The 6,694-nt window shown below is 60.3% G+C and overlaps 1 long non-coding RNA gene across 1 annotated transcript; it reads right to left on the reverse strand.

The window, feature by feature from the left end:
- Nucleotides 1-371: 371 nt before the first annotated feature.
- Nucleotides 372-5,041, reverse strand: LOC118552158 (uncharacterized). Its single transcript, XR_004925392.2, has 3 exons — nt 4,909-5,041; nt 4,328-4,434; nt 372-1,285 (listed from the first exon to the last, which is right to left on the reverse strand). It is a non-coding gene; the product is annotated as an uncharacterized LOC118552158 (long non-coding RNA).
- Nucleotides 5,042-6,694: the final 1,653 nt, after the last annotated feature.

Below are 6,694 nucleotides of genomic sequence, written 5' to 3' on the forward strand. Positions count from 1 at the left end.
GTCTCCCGGGGGCTCATGCACCTCACCAGCTGGTGGGCGCCCGCCCCTGGCCCTCAGGTAGGATCCACTGTCAGTGCCGGCCTCCCGGCCTTGGTCGCCCTGGCCTTGGCCTCAGAGAACTAGTCCCAGCTCCCAGGCTCCCGGGCAGGATTCTCCAGCGGGAAGTGGCTTCCGGGCCCAACACCGGGCGCCACGGGCAGCGGCAGCTCGCACGAGGCCGGGCACAGCGGTGCCGCGTCCGACACCCCTTGTATGACATTTGAAAGAAACGCGATAGCTCAGGGGACGGGCCGGACGAGCAGGCACCATAAAGCTGGCTGTCTTTCCCAGCAACCTCTGGCTTCTGGAATCGCCGCCAAAGTGAATGTGAGTCAGGGTTTCTGTCCCAGCCACAGGGAGGTTCCGGCTGGGCAGAGGCAGCCGTGGTGGCTGACGAGGGCGAGGAGCAGGGCCTGGGGAGGGTGAGGACAGCGGGCTCTGGAGAGGACAGGCCCTCAGGCAGAGTGGCTGGTGAGGACGGGAGGCAGGCGGGCGGCGGGGCAGGGCCCACAGGTGGCACGCGGAGGGGCCTCACCTGGCTCCATCTGGGGGCAGGTGGACGGGCGTCCGGCCAGGCAAGCCAGACGAGGTGGCCTGCTTTTCTGGCAGCGGGAATGGGGCTCGGAAGCTTTGAGGCAGCTTGTCATCCCAAGCACCTGCCAACAGCTTCTCTTTTTCTAAGATGGTTTTTACTGTCATTACCACCCAGCTGAGAAAAGCGGTGAGTCCCTCCTTGGGGTTCTGTTCATCTCTGGGGGTCCCCTGATCAATGCTCGCTTGGCAAGAGCCTGCTTTTCTGCTCTCACTGGCCCCCGAACGAGGAGAACCAGGGCCCGGTGCGCCCGCTGTCCGCCAGGCGCCGGGGGGAAGACACGAGGGGACGCCTCTGTGACCTTTTTTGAAACTGAAGGGCGTTTGCCCAGTTCCCTGGCTTCGGACCCTCCACCAGCGAGGTACCGTCTTCCCCTGTGAAAGGTGTTCTCGAATATTCCTTCCAAGGCAGCCCTAGCAGCTTCTAGGGTCCCTCTGTCCTGATTTCCAGCTTTTGTAATCAGGCCCACGCCTTGCCCTTTCCCCGGACCCCACGTTTACAGACACCCTGGTGAGCGCCGCGTGCTTCCCGTGAACGTGGGAGGGGTTTCCACGGCGCTCAAGTCTCCTTGCACCATTTTCTTGTCCCCCCACAGGGGCCTGGCGGCTGGCCGGGCGTCTCTTGGATGGAAATGCTGAAGAGTCCTCGGCTGATCTGAGAAACGTGAGAACAGGGCTGGGAAAATCGGCCGTTTTTGTGGTTTGGGGGTTTGAAGCAAGTTTCACAACTGATCTCCCAAGAACATGGTCCAGTCAGATGCGCTCCCCGCCCGGGGGCCCAGTTCCCTGCTGGATCTGGTGCTGAGCGCCTGCCTGCCGGGCCGAGGCAGAGGCAAGGGGCTTCACCCGCCTGCCCCACCTGCTCCCCACTTTCCTTCTGTGGGGGATGAGCTCAAGGAGCTCGAAGATGAGCCGTGTTGGGGGATTCTTGTGGTTTCTGCCTCAGGTGTGGCATCTGATGAGGTAGCCACTTGGCCTCTCTCACTGCCATTCTGGAAATGTTCCTCAGATGCCCCTGGGGCAGCGGTGCCCTTGAAGCCTTCCTTTGTGGGGACAAAAAGGCCAAGAAATTCTTCTGCTGCCATACATACTCTTAGGCTGGAGCTGACTAGCAGCAGTACTCTGGGGGTTCAGGGAGAGAGGAGGGACCCGAGGGGGGCGCACCCCGCCCACCAGGGATCCCTAGAACTTCCGATGCCTCCCCCGCATATAGCACCCAGCTGGGCCGGGGAAGGGGTCCTCAAGCCCAGCCCTGCCTCCGAGTGGCCTGGCCCCCCAGCTTGTCCTTCCACCCTGGGAAGTCCCAAGCGCCCTCAGGCCAGCTGGGGCAGAACTGAAATTGGTGACATCTGCCTCTCTGGCCCCTTGGCTCCGGCCCCCGCCCACTCACCCCCCGAGTCTTCCTGCAGGAGCCTCCAGACCTGGGAGGAACCACACGCCATGTCCTCTCGGAGTGAGCCCTGCTTTCTTGCCTTCCACACCCCCACCCACCCCAGCCTGGGCCCTGTATGGGCAGGACACTCCCCATTTCTGGTGGTTGGTGTGATTCTACACCCTGCCGTCCTTCTGTTCAGGACTACGGTGGGCTGGGGCCCCTGCATGTTTCTCAGACACTCCATTTCCCACCCCACATAGCACAGAGGAGACATTCGTGCTCCAGGAGGGAGTGCGAGGCAGTGGTGTGTATGGGACAGAGCCCCAGCTTCCTGCCTCTGCTGAGGGGGCTGGGACAGTCCTGCGTGCAATTACCAAGTGAGGTAGGGCTGGGGACAGGGCAGCTGGGGAAACAGAGCCGGGGCTAGGAGTCACCCGACTCGCGGCCAGGGAGACAGACAGGCGCGTGCTCAGTCGGGGGAGTGGTCCGGTGATCACACGGACATGGTGGGTGGAGGAGAGTCAGGCCGGCCTTGCAGAGAGTCCTCCAGGCAACACTCAGGGGCCAGGGAGAGGTGCATGGCTAGATACAAACGCTTGGGTGGACAAGGAAGATTCCAGCGGATGCACGGAGCCCTCTCAATAGACCCAGATAGGCACGGACAATTGAACACAGGCAGGTGGACAATTAGCCAGCATCTGAGAAAACCTCAGTGAATCCTCCCTTTGGGTGGATGTGAGCTACGCACAGACGAGGATGACCGTGCGGGGGTCGGGCAGAGATGCCCAGACACGGCTGCGCATGCCGGGCCCAGGAAGGCTGGGGTGCTCTGGGTACATCTGCTGGGTGCCTGTGTCCCCCCTTCCCGTTCCCTATCCATGTACCCCCTCCCAGCTTCCTGTTTCTGTTTTGGGGCCACAGGAACTTCCTCTTCTCATCATGGTTCAAAATGGCTTGCTGGTCTCAGTTGGAGGCCCAGTGGGGGGCTGGTCACCCCAGCCCAAGAGATAGCTAGAGAGGGAGGGGAAGAGGGGCTCTGCACACCTGGATGTGGTGCGGCCACTGAAGTGTGAGCTGGCCCTTCCCAGAGTTCTCCCTGAACAAACTTCTCCAGCTCGTTGGATGCAGCCTCTGGTGTGAGTGCTGCTCAAGGCCAAGGTGGGCTGGATCCTGCTGGACTGACCTTGAGCAGCCACTGTATCCCCTTCCTGCCTCAGACAGAGGACCAGGAGGATCTCTTGCCCTCCCCTTCTTCCTGCTTCCTCCCAGACGTCCTGGAACTTGACATAGGCGCTCATGGGCAGCACCACACCGTCCGTGGTGCACCTGCTCACACAGACGCAGCCGTGGCCCCACCAGCAGGAGAGCTGCAGTGAGGGCCTGGCCTGGGGAGCGCCCGGGTGTGTGCATACCCTGGGGGGGGTGTGTGGGATCCTGTGGAATATGCACGTGTCTGCGAGTGTGTGGGTCTCCCTGGGTGAGTATGCTTTTGTGCATGTCTAGAGGGCACCCGCTCTCTCTCTCCTTCCGACCAGTGCCCTGAGCAGAGTTTGTCCTTTAAATGAAGCTAAGCTGTGTCTTGCCGAGTCCCTGAGTCCATCCTTGGGGGCACAGGGTGAGGGAATGAGCTTACCTGACCCTGGTGACTCCTTAGGGGGTGCCTCAGGTGGGTGTGGGGCCCAGGCTTGCACAGGGCCCAGGGCGTGGGAGGCAAGATAGGCTGGGGTGTGCCAGGGAAGGTACACAGGACAGTCCTCAAACTTGCCAACTAGGACCCACCTTGATCCCCAGGGGACATAAGGCCTATAAAAAGGACAGCCACAGGCAGGCCTCGGCACCTTGTGAACACCCCTGGGTGGTCTGGGGATGGGGCGTGGGGGCAGATGTGGGCAGGGCTGCTGAGAACCTCAACTCACACCACCTCACTGCTCATCCAGCTGGCCTGGGATGGACCTGAGGATCCAGATACTTCCTCCCAGGGGCTGCGGCCAGGGTCAAAGTTGGGACAGTGCCACCTCCCCAGCACGGCTGTCCGGCATTTCCTGAGCACTTGTCGTGTGGCAGACTTCCCCTTTAATGCCAGATGACCATCCTTGCCCCTTACAGGTGGGCAGCAAGTTGTCAGGAGTCTATGGTGCCAGGACCCCAAACTGGGCAGCCAAACTACGGGGGTACACACCAAACTCTGGGCCCGACTGCCTTCCTCCCACAGGGGAGACAGCTTAGGGAACCCAAGAATCCGGGGTCACCAAGTCCCACTACTCGGCACCTGGTTTGTGCTCCCCATTAGCACTGAGGGGAGGCAGTCGAATAAACACTCACCGATTGTTTACACCGAGGGCTTGGGGCCATAATTAAGTCTCCACAAATCAGCCCTTTATCAGCCAGGTATCTCGAGCTGCCTCCAAAGGGGAAACGTCCCGGAGCATCTAACAAAAGAAAGTTGGACGGGTTTTAAGACTTTTTTAAACTCTGAAGAATAGGCCTTTGTTGCCAACTCCCCCCCCCCACCCCCCCCACCCCATGGCAGCCTGCCTGGTCCTTGGACTCCCCTGGGCCGGGGGCAGGACCAGGTGGCCCCAGCCCCGGCAGCCCCCACCCTCCTGGGCCGAGCCCCCACACCTCACCCACCAGCTGCCTCCTCCCGTTGCGGTGGTACCCCCCGGCGGCGGGCAGGGTGCCAAGAGTGAGGTCCTAAGGATGTCCCCTCCTCTGCCCTCGGTGCCCCACCTCTCGTGCCAGATCCTGGCATCCTTCCCTTGGCAGGCACCATTGCCAGCCTGGAGCCAAACCCAGGCTGGGATGAGGTGGGGCTGGTGACGAGGGGTGACCTCTGATTGCCCAAAGCCCCCCATTACCTGGCTCCCCTCTATCCTCACCGGGTCTAGGCCTGTCATTCTCACCTTTGTGAAAGCTGTTCCTTCCACCTACAATGCTTTTCCCTGCTCCTTTCTTCTCAGCAAATTTCTACTGAAATGTTAAGATGTCGCTGGGGCTTCACTCCTCCCAGAGAGGCTTCTATGCACTCCAGGCCAGGTTTCCTGTCCCTCCTCTGTGCTCTCTGGACTCTGCTCCCCCCACCCCCAATGGTCTCTGTGACCCTGGGTGTGTGGCCCTTGAGAGCAGGTCTTGGGGAATCAGGGCAGCCCCATGCCTGGCACAGAGTAAGTGCTCGGTTCCTACTTATGGGAATTAAGGATGACGAGTGAGCGAGAAGGGGACAGCCACGGCACCCAGTGACAGACTGTAACCGCCCCCCAAATCCTCACCCCCGTTTTCTGAAGGGCTCTTCACCCCACTCTCAGCCACTCGGGCACTGTTATGACCATCACCTGCCATCACAGAGCACAAGCATCCTGACAAATTTCACATCATTTTCACGTGTCATGAAATATGATCCTTCTTTTGACTTGTTCTCACCATTAAAACAATGTAAAAATCAACGTTACCTCTCCCCTGGCTGCACAAAGCCCGGTGGCAAGCCTGCTTCGGTCTGGGACCTGTGGTCCAAGGTGAGAACCGAGGATGCTTTCCCCACCCTGCCTGAGACAGGCCGGGTCAGTCCTCCTTGGGGCCTCCACTTCAAACGCAGTGTATGCTCAGCAAATGAAGGGGGCAAACAAAGGAGGGGGCTAACTAACCTGCTATCTAACCAACTCACCAGTTAACTAAGCCTTTAGCTCTTGGGTTTGGAGTTACCCCTTCCCATCTCTGGGCTTCTTTAGACCTGACTGACTCCTTGTCCTCTGACCTGACTCATTGACCTCTTGCCCAACCCCCACCTTCCTGACTTCTGACCAGGCCCTCATCAACCCCCAAGCAGCCCAAGGTGGTGAGGACCTCCAGAGAAACCCACAGAGTGCCTAGAAGCCACTCACGGGCACTCATTACTGCCAGGCTAAGGGTGTGGCCTGGCTGGAGAGCAGGGTGCCACCTCAGGGTTGTGTGTGGTGTGGGGGCTTTGAGGCTGGTGGGGGGGACATGGCTGTACCTTAGGGCAATGGAAAGATTGTCAGGGCAGCCAGAAGACACATTCCAGGCATCAGAATGTTCTAGACAAAGGTGCAGAGGTAAGAGTTGCCAGAGTGTGGGACCACAGTAAGTCCAGGAACTAGAGACAAGGGTCTCCTCTCTGTCCCCGCTGACAGAAGCCAGGGCCAAGCCTAATCTCATGGAGAGCAAAGCGGGGTGAGTCCGAGTCCCAACCCTAGCCCTAACCCACTCAGCGGGGCCTGCCTGGATGATGCGAGTGAACCCATGGGCCCCAGGAGGCCCCAACGTGCCTTGTAGAGGCCTGCCCCCCCCTCTGACAGGTGGCCTTCTCTCTCAGTCAGTCATTCACCCAACAAACATTGGTGGACCACCAGCGACCTGCCCGTCAGGCCCTGTGCAGGCTGTGGATGGCACGGACATGGTTCCCGACTCGTGGAACTAACAAAGAAGCAGAATGATGGGTACGCCCGCGAGGCCAAGAGCAGGGCCATTTTGAAGAGCGTGAGGAACTGGTTATGTAGCAGAGGGCAGTGTGCCTGGGCAGTGACTGGGGGCTGCTTCCAGAGAGCCTCCCTAGGGAGGTAGCGGTAGGGCCCAGCCACACAGAGGTCCAGAGGGCACATGGTGCCAAGTCCCAGAACAGGAGCAAGCCGATTGAGCGACAGCCCCGAGAAAGGGGCAGAGTGATGGGCGTGG

The sequence above is a fragment of the Halichoerus grypus genome, chromosome 15 (assembly GCF_964656455.1).
Source record: "Halichoerus grypus chromosome 15, mHalGry1.hap1.1, whole genome shotgun sequence".
NCBI classification, from domain to species: Eukaryota; Metazoa; Chordata; class Mammalia; order Carnivora; family Phocidae; genus Halichoerus; species Halichoerus grypus.